This window comes from Canis lupus, chromosome 29 (genome assembly GCF_011100685.1).
Source record: "Canis lupus familiaris isolate Mischka breed German Shepherd chromosome 29, alternate assembly UU_Cfam_GSD_1.0, whole genome shotgun sequence".
NCBI classification, from domain to species: Eukaryota; Metazoa; Chordata; class Mammalia; order Carnivora; family Canidae; genus Canis; species Canis lupus.
This window is the reverse complement of record NC_049250.1, coordinates 30,960,712-30,975,472: the sequence shown is the minus strand read 5'-3', so window position 1 is coordinate 30,975,472 and position 14,761 is coordinate 30,960,712.

Here is a 14,761-nt window from a genome sequence, read left to right as displayed (position 1 = left end):
TTAAGATTTTCTCTTGCCTTCTTCCTCTGCCCCTCCCCCATATTCTCTCCCTCTTTCTTAAAGCAAAAACAAAATCAAACAAACAGAAAACAATTAGATTACAGGTAATGTCTATGTGATCCCTTAATTTTGCTTTCAGGTTTTTACTTTTGGATTAAATCTTCAAACATACAGAGAGAAGAGATAATATCTCAAGGCCTAGACTCTCAAATATACTGTGGATGCAAATTTACAGATGAGTCTTCCTTTTAAGTCAAGATTAGAAATAAAGAAAGTCATTTTTTCATTCATATACCAAATAGTTTTATAATGCCCAAGCCTCATGAGTTAGTCCAATAAGCACTGTGCTTACTCAAGGCTGTAGAAACAACAAACACAAAATCCAAGACTTAAAAAAAAAATTTATTTATTTATTTGAGAGAGAGAGAGAGAGAGAGAGAGAGAGAGAGCTCCTGTGTGAGAGTTGGGAGGGAGAGACAGAGAATCTAAGCAGACTCTATGCTAAAGTGCAGAGCCCAATGGAGGCCCCATCTCACGACCCTGAGATCATGACCTGAGCCAAAATCAATAGTTAGGAACTCAATCTACTGTGCCACCCAGACACCTGTGCAAAGTGCAAGAATTTTAAGAGAGTACAGGACATTAAGTATTTTAAAAGCATTTTTGTATTTCTGGAGTGAAGTGTAGGGATGAGATTGAAGGTGTAGTCAGGGCCAGTCTGGTGATATGTTAGAATTTGGATTTCATTCTGAAAAATGAAACCACGGAAGTTTAATGCCAGAGAAAAATCATGCTTCTCCCTAGATAGGGAGTAAATTTTAAGTAGGAACTGCAGATAAGTCAAATTTAAGAGTTACTACAGAAATTCAGTAAAACTTGATCATCGTGGGGCACCAGGCTATCTCAGTCATGAAGTGTGTAACTCTTGATCTTGAGGTTGTGAATTCCAGCCCCACACTGGGTGTAGAGATTCCTCAAAAATAAAATTGGAAAAAAACAAAAACAAAAATAACTTGACAGTAGCATTAGCTCATGTGTTTTTCAGGAAGATGCAGAGAAAGTGTTGGGGTTGAGAGACCTTAACAAGGGCAGATGAATTTAATTTAAGTTTTGATATTTAGACAAGATTTAAATGTGTAAGTGGTTCTCTTTGGAACATATATTCTCTTTTCAAACCCTAACAGTGTTTTCTAATTATAGAATTACTATGGGTCCTGGGAAATGCAATTTAATTTTTATTATACTTGATCTATCTAGAAAACAAATAAAAAATAATTTTCTGATCTAGAAAAAGAGTTAAGTTCCTTAAGTATGTATTACTGTATCTCCTCTACTTGAAAATTTCAAATGGTGTATTACTGTAATTGTTTTGAAAGAAATGTTTTGTGGCTGGCATTTTGATTATTAGATTCCAGATCCACGTAGGAACTCAAATTACAACAGAAAATAATGATCTGAATTAATTGAAGGTAGCATTCAAAATTCATAAAGTTCATCTCTTAGAAGAAGAGGATATTTACTTACGCTATCTTTATCATGTGGTCAAGATTAACAAGACCTTGGTTCAAAGATGCTGGTGAAACAAAAATTGTTTTTTTAAATGATCATAATTGTACTGGTCAAGACTACAAAATTTTCCTTTACTTGAAGGAACTTTTGTTACTGTTAAGATTGCTTAATTTAGTAATATTTAAATTCTGACTAATGAAATAGCAGTCTGGTTTTTTGTAGCAGTGTGAAATTTTCTTCAGAAAAATCCAGTGGCATTAAATACATGGAAATGTAGTATTTTTTTTGTTCTTGAAATATGGAAATCAATGCATGAGAATAAATATTACAGTTGTAACATAATCAGGATTTATTTCCATTACTAGTCCTGGGGCCAGCTATTACTAAAATCATAATGCAGGGATAAAGCCTTATGAAATTGTTGACAATGTTTATAGCTTGAATTAGAGAGATTATAACTCAAGCATATTAAAAACATTTCCAGATACCAACTTTCTTCTTAAATTTTTAAGTCCCCTCTAGTGAAAATAATTTAAAAGAGTGGAGCTCCAGTCTATACCTTGGCTGCCTTTCTACAAAGTTATGTGTAATGTGGCCCTATTACCAAGGTGTCCTATCATACAAAATAGTTTTTCCTTGTGTATATCATTATTATTTAGCTTAATAAATATTTATTAAACCATTATCATTTTTTAACATTCCACGATACAGTGGAATATTGGTACCTTCTTTTTAGTGTATTGAATGACTACATTGTTGATTTCAGATGCTTGAAAAATTGAACATTTATGCAAAAGTTACTCATAAATGAATTTGCCCCCATCATCAGTAGATATTAAACTATTAAATTAATAGTTATTAAACTATTAAAAGTGTTTGGTGATCAAAACCAAAATGTTAGGAACCATTGTCCTAAGATTTCATTATCTTCATCTCCATCCAGAATTGTCCCAATATTCATCTCTTTTTCTTCTTCATTAAAAGTTCTACATTATTTAGTTGAAAACAATAATATCCAGTGTGAAGACAATACTTATTATCCTCCTTTACAGCTAATTATAACATGGTTATCAATTACTGGCCAATGAAGTGTATATTAGTAAACCTCAGGAAGATCTGTCTAAAAAGCTAATCCAACTGTGAATTTTCCCCTAACCTATGGCCTGGAATGTATGTGATTGCTAGAACTTCTGCTTCTAGCTCAGATCCCACATAATCTCTAAGACAAATCACACAATGAAGATGGAGCATCCAACAGACAAAGGTGAATCATTAATGCTACCATAGAGTTGCCCTAAACTGCTTAACTGTAGATCTCTGTAGTGATAAAAAGAAAGACAATTCTACTTAATACAAGGGGTTCTAATTGAGGAGGACACAAAGAGATGGGAAAACATTCCATGCTCATGGATTGGAATAGTAAATGTTATGAAAATGTCAATGCTACCCAGAGCAATTTACATATTTAGCACAATCCCTATCAAAACACCATGGACTTTCTTCACAGAGTTGAGACAAATAATGTTAAGATTTATATGAAACCAGAAAAGACCTAAATAGCCAGATGAATGTTGAAAAAGAATACCAGAACTGGGGACATCACAATACCTGACTTCAAGCTGTATTACAAAGTTATAGTCATCAAGACAGTGTGGTACTGGCATAAGAACAGATACATAGATCTGGGACAGAAGAGAGAACACAGAAATGGACCATCAACTCTAGGTTGAGAAAAGCAGGAAAGAATATCCACTGGAAAAAAGTCTTTTCGATAAATGATGTTGGGCAGCCGCACACAGAAGAATGAAACTGGACCATTCTCTTACACCATACACAAAGTTAAGCTCAAAATGGTTGAAAGATCTAAATGTGAGACAAGAATCCATCAAAATCTTAAAGGAGAACACAGGCAGCAACCTGTATGAACTGGGCAACAGCAACTTCTTGCAAGACACATCTATGAAGGCAAGGGAAACAAAAGTAATAATGAACTATTGGGACTTCATCAAGGTAAAAAGATTCTGCACAACAAAGGAAACTATCAACAAAACTAAAAGACAACCTACAGGAATGGGAGAAGATATTTGCAATATCATATCAGATAAAGGGTATTAATATCCAAGATATATAAAGAACTTATCAAAATCAACACTCAAAAAACAAACAATCCACTCAAGAAATGGGCAGAAGACTCCGCATCACTTGCCATCAGGGAAATACAAATCAAAACCACAATGAGATACCACTTTTCACCAGTTAGAAGCTAAAATTAACAAGACAGGCAACAACAAATGTTGGCAGGGATGTGGAGAAAGGGGAACCTCTTGCACTGTGGGTGGAAATACAAACTGGTACAGCCACTCTGGGAAATAGTACGGAGGTTCCTTAAGAAGTAAAAAATGGAACTACCCTATGATCCAGCAATTGCACAACTGGCTATTTACTCCAAAAATATAGATGTGGTGAAACAACAGGACACATGCACCCCAATGTTCATAGCAGCAATGTCCACAATAACCAAACTGTGAAAGGAGCCATGATATCTTTCAACAGATGAATGGATAAATATGTGGTATAGATATATAATGGAATAGTGCTCAGCCATCAGAAAGGATGAATACCTATTATTTGCATTGATGTAGATGGAACTAGAGGATATTATTACGTTGAGTGAAATAAATCAATCAGACAAAGACAATTATATGGTTTCATTCATATGTGGAATATAAGAAAGGGACCGTAAAGGAAGTGAGGAAACTGAGTGGGGAAAACCTAGAGAGGAAGACAAACCATGAGAGTCTCCTATCTCTGGGAAAAAAATAGAAGGTTGCAGAAGGGGAGTTTGGGGGATGGGGTAACTGAGCGATAGGCATTAAGGAGGTTTCATGATGAGATGAGCACTGGGTGTTATACTATATGTTGGCAAATTGAATTTAAATAAAAATTTTAAAAATTAATTTAAAAAGAAGAAAACCAGCATGACTAGAAACAAACAGAAATATCTATTAAGTAATGGAATAAGGGAGACAAAATAGGATTATTTTATGTTAGCTAGGCATTTTGAGAATAAAGCCTATTTTTCTTTCTTAAAAAAGAAATTATCAAGAGTTGGCTGTTTCAGGCAAGCAAGAAATTGAGACCCTTTCTGTTATTAGAAAGAATAAATATATTCTTAAAAGGAATAACTTTCTTTATGTTTTTAATGTCACACTGATGTTAACTTATTCATTGCATATTAATTCCAAATGTATGTAATAAAAGTCAAAGAAAATATTTTGAATAATAAGAACATTAAAAAAAAAAGACAAGTGGGTTCTATTCTTTTCTGGCAAATGATAGTATTAATTTTTGCCTGTGTCTGGAACAATGCTTTTAGCTGAAATAACTTAGAATTACGAAACAAACTTTCTCATACAAAAATAAAAGAAAAGAAATTTATTATTTTACCAGTTGAAAGTCCAAAAGTAAAATTGGCTCTTGTCATTGTGTGACCAGTGACTTTATGTAATGAGGGGTCATATTTAGTTAGTCTCACAGCTCTGCAGAACTAGCTCAGAGTGAGTGGCACTCCTGGTGACTCCTCATAACCATAAGATAGGTAATAGTGGTGATTGGGACTGAATTCTTCCTTTTTCTTCTCAAACACAGGAGGATGGAAGGGAATGAGGGAGAAAGAGATTTTGCTCAAACTTGTAAACATAAAATTTTCCTTTAATCTGAATCGAGTTAAGCCACATTTCCCCCCTTTGAGCTTCAGCAGCCATTTACGATCTGCTTAGACTAGTAATTGGCTAAAATGGATCAGCATCTATACCTGGAGCTGCAGATGAGATCTCTTTCCTCTTAGTTGCAGGAGGAGTTATGGATGTCTGAATCGAATTGTGTTCTACTGGGAAAGAAGAGTTATGTCCTTATTTCATGTCAGTGACAGTATATTAAGGATTGGTTGCCATTATCTTGACGGTTCAAACTAAACCAGATATTTTTGAGGGCTTTGAATGATTGGAATTGCAAGAGAGTGAAGGCAAACAGACTTAATTACACTTTTGAGTGATTGGCTTTTGAAAACATCTTTTTCAATATAAAGTATTGACCTGTTGAATAAGCAGATTCTATCAAACAAATCTAATGTTTAGAAATTTCAATTATGGTCCTAATAGTTTATGTTGTATTATGTCAATATTGTAAAATTTCAATGGTCTATGCTTGTGTTCAATAATAATTTCCAGTGAGAATGTTTGTAATTTTATAAGCGAGATGTGCACATACGCAAGTAGCTATAAGTCATATGGGGCAGAAATTTAGACAAGAGAAATATTTAGCTTGAACTGAAAAATATTTTATGTTGAAGGTGAGATTTGTGCTGAAAAGCAGTGATGTTTTATGACTTACAGAATATTGGAGGGATTGGAAAACAGATTTTAAGAATAAAAAGCAGCATGAACAGTAACACAAACATTAACTGCCACAAGATTTTCTTACATTCTAGTTGTGTGTTTATAAACAGGCAAATAAACAATACAATACAGTGTATATTATAATTCTTACTATTATTAATATGACTTTAGCATTCCCACTGCGCTACTCCTCATATTTGACACTCATCCAGCTCATGTGCCATGTCAGAAATTGAAGCACTTTGGATTTATTCTCTTCAAAGTGTACCTAAAAACAACCTTAAAGAATAATTCTGCATCCTCATTTTACAGATGAATTCCCTAAGACAGGTAAAATGACATTTCCAAATATTTAAATGAAAAAGCTAGGATTTCTGTACAGATTTGTCTTAACTCTAACACCTCTGTTGTCTCCCAGCAAAATTACTTACATAATTCTTAATACATCATTTATTTAATTTCAGTACTCTTGCTAAACAACTTTTGTGTTTTCTTTGCAGAAGAAAATGTTTGATAAGTGAACTATAAAGTGAACCAAAGCTTTGACTATCTGATGTATGATGAGTTATTTAAGAACATATAATTTCTTTAAGTTAAATAAAATAAAATAAAAATGAAAACAGCTATTTTTATTTTACCTTCAATGTAAATATTTACACTGGAACCTAAATTGTACCTTGAAACTTGGAAGCTCCATTTTTTTTCTGCCTGAAGAGTTAATTGCAAAATTCCTCTATTAACAATTTTGGAACATGAATATATCGTTTTCTGTTTGATATGTAAAAACTTCACTGCTGAAAATAATAATAAAAGGACATGAGTGAGTACAGAATAAAAATGTTGAAATTAATATTGAACCCAAACATATGCCACTGAACCCAAACATAGGATATTTATAATATTGACATAACACAACATAAACTATCAGGACTATAATTGAAATTTTTAAACGTTTAATAGATTTGTTTAATAGAGTCTGCTTATTCAAGGGGTCAATACTTTATATTGGAAAAGGTGTTTTCAAAAGCCTATCACTCAAAGTGTAATTAAATCTGTTTGCTTTCATTTTCTTGCAATTCCAATCATTCAAAGCTCTCAGAAATATGTGGCTTAGTTTGAATTTTCAAGATAATGGCAACCAATCTTTAATATACTGTCACTGACATGAAATGGGGACCTAACTCTTTTGTACCTAAATAATCAAATGCAGAATTCAATTACTCAAAATATGATCCTAAGTAAGGTCCCCTCTTTTGGCATAAGGGCAGTACTCCTTTCGAGTCAAATTTTTTAGACTAAACATAGACAAAACAGATGATGTGTAGCAAGTACCTTTTAGTGTCTCTAAGTAACAGAATCAAACCAGAGAGGGAGAGGAGAGAGAAAGAGAGGAAAAGAGAAAGAATTAGTATATCACTTAACTCTACGAGAAACTACCAAATTTTTCCAAATGGTACAAATTTTGTACCATTAGAACACAAGAGTATAGAGTTACTCCAAATTCTCATCAATTTTTGTTATTAGTCTTTTTAACCATTTGAGTCTATGTAAAGTGATAACTAAATTTGGTATTAATTTTAATTGTGATTTATTGAAGGTTTTCAAAATCTTTTATTGTGCTTATTTGTCATTTTCATATTTCTCTTCAGGAAGTGTCATTTTTTTCTTTGGTAGGTGTCAAGATATTTGATCATTCTTGTGTTTCCCTCCTTCCCTTACAATTACCTTCATATTGAGTTGTAAGAGTTCTTTTATACTTTGGACAGAAATCCTCTGTCAGATATAGGCAATGGGAATATTTTTTTCTCCTAGTTTATGGCTTTTCTTCTACTTCATTAATGGTTCTTTGGATTTACCATCTTTTCTTCTCTTTTAAAAAAGTCTGAAGAGAATTTTATTTTTATGGTTGCTGTTAAATATGTCATCTCAGGAAAATTTTTGCCTCTTCTAAACTGGTGAAGGTATTTTCATAATCTGCATTTAATTTTAACTATTTTTCTAGGTATAGCTTTTAATTTTCAATCTATGACTCATTTAAAATAGTGTAAACAACAGCCAAATTATGGAAACAGCCCAAATGTCCATCAACTGATGAATGGATAAAGAAGAGATGGTGTGCGTGTGTACACGCACACACACATAAATGTGTTTTTATTTTCTACTATATATATATGTATATATATATATATATAGTAGAATATTATTCAGCCCTCAAAAAAATGGAATCTTGCTATTTGCAACAATGAAGCTAGAGTATATTATGCTAAGTGAAATAAGTCAGCTGGAGGAAGACAAATGCCATGTGACTTCACTCAGATGTGGAATTTAAGAAACAAAACAGATGAAAATAGGGAGAGGTTGAAAAAGAAGAGAGAAAGGCAAACCATAAAAGATTATTAACTATAGAGAACAAATTGATAGTTACCGGGGAGCGGGGGGAGGGGAAGGGATGGGTTAAAAGGTGATATGGATTAAGGAGAGCACTGATTGTGATATGCGCTGAGTGTTTTATATTAGTGATGAATCATAAAATTCTACAACTAATATTACACTACCTGTTAACTAACTGTAATTTAAATGAAAACTTGAAAAACATAAATAAATACATAAATAAATAAATAGATAGAATAGTATTTGAAAATGCTATAAAGAATAAACTTAAATTTTTTTCTAACAGGTTAATCAAATGCCTTAGCATTTTTTGTTCCTAAACTCTGCATTTCTTTCCATTGATTTGAGTTGATCCTTAAAAGATCTTTTTTTGATTTCCATAGCTTTATAATGACTCTGGAAATCAGGTATCATATGTGCTCCATATTTCTATTTGTTCTCAAGATAGTTTTGACTTTTCCTTGCATTTCCATGTTCAACTTAGAATATGCTTCTGTCATTTTCTACAAAAAATGAAAAAAAATGCATTAGTTTTGTCTTGATTATGAATCTATCTTTAATTTCCAGAGGGTTTTCATTTAACAATATTGTGTCTCCTTTTATTTAGATCCCCATAGTTTCTTTCTGCATTGTTTATATTGAATTTGTGTATGTTTATATTTTCAGAAATACTTCTAAAAGGTATTGTAAAAAACGTTTCTAAATGTTTGCTGAGGTGGGATCCCTGGGTGGCTCAGTGGTTTAACACCTGCCTTCCACATGATCCTGGAGTTCTGAGATCGAATTCCACATCGGGCTCCCTGCATGGAGCCTGCTTCTCCCTCTGCCTTTGTCTCTGCCTCTCTGTGTGTCTCTCGTGAATAAATAAATGAATAAAATATTTTTTAAAAAGCTATCCATATTTTATAAATAAATAAATAAATAAATAAATAAATAAATAAATAAATAAAAAAAAATAAAATGTTGGCTGCTAGTATATAGGAGTGACTTTGTTTTTATTTGGGCACCTTGGTATATTTATTAATTCTAATTTTTATATTTTCCTAAAAAATTTCTTTGTAATAGTGATTTTGACTATATATAAATATATTTATTTGGTCCCAACTTTTCTGTGTTGCCCTTTAACACTGGTAACCTTCAATACAATGCTGAATAGAAGTGAGAACTTGCCTACTTCTCAATGGGGGGGGATGTGTTTAGTTTCACACCAGTAAGTACTGTTAGCTGTAAGACTTTTCTGAATGCGTTCCATCAGATTGAGAAAGTTTCTTTCTAGTCCTGTTTTGCTGTGATATCCTTTTTTTTTTTTAAGAATAAGTGTTTGATTTTGTCAAGTGCTTTGTTTTTGCACCTATTCAAATGATTACATGCATTTCTTTATTTTGTATGTGGTGAATGATATTGATTTAAAAATTTTAAGCCACCGCATTAAGTTATGATTGTCATGTAAAAAGCTATACATAAATGACTGACTCTTTGAGTTTGGGAATAAGTATATACCCATGAAACCAGCACTACCACCAAGCTTTAAACACAGTTATCAGTTCCCAAAGTTTCCTCCCAGCTCCTTTATTACAATTTTGTGTGTTATACAAAATTTATGTAAAATTTATGTAAACTGTGATAAGTACAGTTTACATAAATTCAACCTTCTTAGCAAATCTATACAAAACCATAATATTAGCTACAGGTACTACACAGTATAGTGCATCCCCAGTATGTATATACTTGTATAACTGAATTTGTTGAGAATTTTAATCGTGAAAGAGTGTTGAATTTTGTCAAATGCTTTTTCTATATTTATTGAGATCATCATTTGGTTTTTATCCGTTATTCTGTTGTGGCTCTGTATCATGGTTATTGGTTTGCAGATGTCAAACCATCTTGCCTCCCAGGGATAAATCCCACTTGATCATGTTATATAATCCTTTCAATGCGCTGTTTCAATTTGGTTTGCTAGATTTTGCTGAGGATATTCACACTTATTTTCATCAGAGGTACTTTCCTGTAATTTTCTTTATTTGTGGTGTCTTTGTCTAACTTTAGTTATCAAGGTAGTATTATCCTTATAAAGTGAGTTTGGAAGTATTCCCTCCTCTCCAATGTTTTGGAAGAGTCTGAAGAACTGACATTATTCTTTAAATGTCTGGTAGAATTTACCAGTGAAACTATCTGGTCCTATTCTGGTCCTTTTCTTTGTTAAGAGGTTTTTGATTACCGAATCAATTTCCTTACCTATTGCAGCCATATTCGGCTTTATTGCACATCGCATTATTGCATTTCACAGATACTGCATTTTCTTTACAAATTGGAAGTTCAAGACTTCAATGGAAAAAGTAATTGCAAATGTGGTGGAAATAGCAAGAAAACTAGGACTGATTGTGATAAAATGATAAAATGTTAAGTTAATTCTTAAAGATGAGCAAAGAAAGAGGTTTCTTGAGATGGAAACTACTTGTGAAGTTACTGTTAAGATTGTTGAAATGACTGCAAGGATTTGGAATATTACATAAATTTAGTTAACAAAACTGGCAGGGTTTGAAAAGACTGATTCCAAGTTTGAAAGAAGTTCTACTGTGGGTAAAAAGCTATCAAACAGCATCACATACTATAGAAGAATTATTTGTGAAAACAAGTGTCAATGGGAGTAGCAAACTTTACTATTGCAGGATTTTTAAACATTTTTATTTAAATTCAATTTAATGAACATATGCTGTATTATTAGTTTCAGAGGTGAATTTAGTGATTCATCAATTGCGTGTAACTCCCAGTGCTCATTACATTACGTGCCCTCCTTAATGCCCAACTCTAATTACCCCATCCCCCCATCCACCTCTCCTCCAACAACTCTCAGTTTGTACTCTATAGTTAAGAATCCCGTATGGTTTGTCTCCCTCTCTGTTTTCACCTTATTTTATTTTTCCTTCTCTTTCCCTATGCTCATTTGTTTTGTTTCTTAAATTCCACATGTGAGAGAAATCATATGTATTTGACTTTCTCTGATTATTTCACTTAGCATAATACCCTTTAGTTGCACCTACATTGTTGCAAATGGAAGATTTCATTATTTTTGATGGCTGAATAATATTCTGTTATATATATATATATATAAAACACATCTTCTTTGTCCATTCATCTGTCAATAGACATTTGGGGTCTTTCCATATTTCGGCTATCATGGACATTGCCGCTATAAACATTGGGACACATTGCCCCTTTTTGAATCATTATGTTTAATGGTGTTGCTGAGTTCCCTAAGTCTGTTTTCATTATATTATTATTTTTTCTCTCCTGTTCAATGTTGCTGCTTTTGATTACTCTATACTCCAGGTCACTATTATTTATTCCATGTAGTGTATTTTTAGTTTCAGTTACTGACTTTTCATCTTTGATTGCTTCCTTTCTGTTTTCTACCTTTTTGTTAAGGGTCTTACTAAGGTCTTCCACTCTTTTCTTAAGTTCAGTGAGTATCTTTATGATCAGTACTTTAACTTCTCTCAGGCATATTATTTATCTCCATTTCATTTATAGGTGATTTGCTATCATTCTGTCTTGTTTTTCTCACTTGGGACATACTCCCCTGTCTCCTCATTTTGTCTAACTCTCTGTGTCTCTTTCTATGTGTTGGCAAAGTCAGTTACTTCTATTGCTCTTGAAAGTAGTGGTCTCATGAAGAAGAGGTCCTGTAGTGCCCTGCAGTGCAATATTTCTTGCTCACTAGAGCCTAGTGCTTCAAGAGTGTCCCCTATAAGTGTTGTGTGTCCCTAAATGTTGTGGTTGAGACACTTTTTTCTTTAATTTAGTTGTCTGCAATGGTTCTCTTTGCCTATTATGGGCAGTGTTTGGTCCCTGTGTTGTTAGTGGACCAGTCTGAGGCCATCTAGGGCTCGAGTTGAGTCAGACATAGGCATTTACCAGAGATGCAGTAGCACCAAACTGAGGGTACTTTCCCTGTGTTGTCCGTAGAGAAGCTTTAGCTGGTGGGCAGGGCCTACAGTTAGATCAGATATCTGCCCCCAGTCCACTACTAGGGCCCCAGTGTATGTGCATGTGTGTTTATCTTCCCCTCTTCCTCCTACAGAAGTCACTTTGGACTAGTGCTGGTCCTTGGACCTACTTGCACACTGCCAGTCTTCTGGCACCACTTCAGATGGATTCCAGCCAAGAGCATGTTGGAGAGGGTGGGTCTGCAAGGAACACAGAGATGGGACATGAAGTGTTAGCAAATTTGGGCAGTACTGCTGTGGAAGGGGGCCTAGGGCAGAGACCTGCCTGGAGGGGGCATGTTGGGAGAAGAACATAGGGGCAAGACACACCTATAACAAGTGAGGTAGTGAGTATTGGTGCTGTGCTGGTTCTGGCAGGTGTTCATGTGTCTCGGCTAGGGGGTAGAGGAGGAAAATGTCAGTTGCCAGCTCTTTTGTTCTTGGAGAAATCTCCCAAAGATATCTGCCCCTCCAGCACATGCTCTGAGATCAGTAAAGAAATCTCCCTACTTTATACCCTAGGCAGTTTTCAAACTCCTGCATCTATGCTATATCTCCATGTGGCTATTTGCTGTGCTGTCTCTTTAAGAGCAGGGGTTCAGTTTCCAATAGCCCTCCTGGCTTTCCCAGAGCTGAATCTGTTGATTTTTAAAGATTGAGGTGTTTAACCTCATTGATTGTAAGAACTCACAAAATTATGTCAAATGATTTTCTTTTTTCTTTTAAAGATTTTATTTATTTACTCATGAAAGACACAGAGACAGAGAGAGAGGCAGAGACACAGGCAGAGGGAGAAGCAGGCTCCATGTAGGGAGCCCAATGTGGGACTCGATCCCGTGTCTCCAGGATCACACCCTGGGCTGAAGGCAGGCGCTAAACTGCTGAGCCACCCAGGCATTCCCCAAATGTTTTTCAAAGCCAAATATCCCTGTGCAGATTCTCCATGCCCAAGGCACCTGTTTTGAGGGTCTGTTTCTGTCCCTTCTCTCTGCCCATGGCTTTCCTCTCTCCTGTGGATAATTAGTCCTATGGGTCCCTTTAGCTCCCAACCATGTCTCCAACCATCATACCCTCTTCAATGTGGTCTCTTCCTTATGTTTAGCTGTGGAGAGGCCATTCTGCTAATATTGGTCATTTTCTGAGTTATTTACACTGATGTTAGTGTTATCTAGTCATATCCAAGAGACAAAGTGAGGTTAGGATCCTCCATCATTTTCTCCAGAAGTCCCAATTTTTTTTAAACATGACTTTTATATTTATTAGATACCAAAACATTTATTTTACTCACTTTATTTATAGCCCTTTATTGTAGTGGTCTGGAAATGAACCTGCAATATCTCCAAGGCATGTTTGGAGTTTCTATTTCTCCATAATTCAGTCTTGGTAGGTTACATGTGTCTAGGAATTTATCCATTTCTTCAAAGTTATCCATTTATTGGCATAAAAATATTTATCGTAATCTCAGGATCATTTTTATTTGATGACTTCCAATTGTAATGTCTCCTTTTTCATTTATAATTTCATTTTTTGAGTTCCCTTTTTTCTTTAGTCTTCTTTCTTTAGTCAAAAGTTTGTACATTTTATCTTTTTGAAAAACCCTATTTCATTTATCCTTTTTATTGTCTTTCTAGGCTCCATCTCATTTATTTCTGCTATTTCTGCACTAATCTTTATTTCCTTCCTCTGCTAACTTTGGGCTGATTTTGTTCTTCTTATAGATTCTTAAGATGCAAACAAAGTTAGGCTGTTTACTTTATATCTTTCTTTTTTTCTTAATTTGAGCTTTTATTACTATGAACTTTCCCTTTAGAATTGTTTTTGCTGCATCCCATATTTTTAGTATGTTGTATTTCCACTTTCTTTGGTTAAAAGATATTTTTTGATTTTTCCTTTGAGCTATTGGTTGTCAAGGAGTGGTTTTTTTTTTTACATATTTCTTAATTTTCCATTTTTTCTCCTAATAATGATTTTTAGGTTATACCAATGTGGTTGGAAATGATTTAAAACTTTGAATAATTTAAAGTTTCTTGAATTTCTTAACATTTTTTTTTTTTTTTGTCTAACATGTGACTTCCCCTGAAAATGTTCCATGTGCGCTTAGAACAATGTGTATTCTACTGCTGTTGGATGAAATAATGTTCTTGTTTGTTAGTTCCATTTGGTCTATACTGCTGTTCAAGTTTGCTGTTTCCTCATTGATTTTCTGTCTGGATGATATATCCATTTTTGAAAGTAGGGTAAAATGTTACCTACAATTATTATATTGTAATCTACTCCTCCTCTTAGTCTGGTTAATTTTTATTTTATGTACTTAGGTGATCATATTTTGGATGAGTATATATTCATAATCTTTATATGTCTTAGGAATATTGTCTCGACCCTTGTGATGGTTTTGACTTAGTCTATTTTCTTTTATAGATATAACCATTCCTGCTCTCTTTTTGTTACCATTTACATAGAATATCTTTTCCTTCCCTT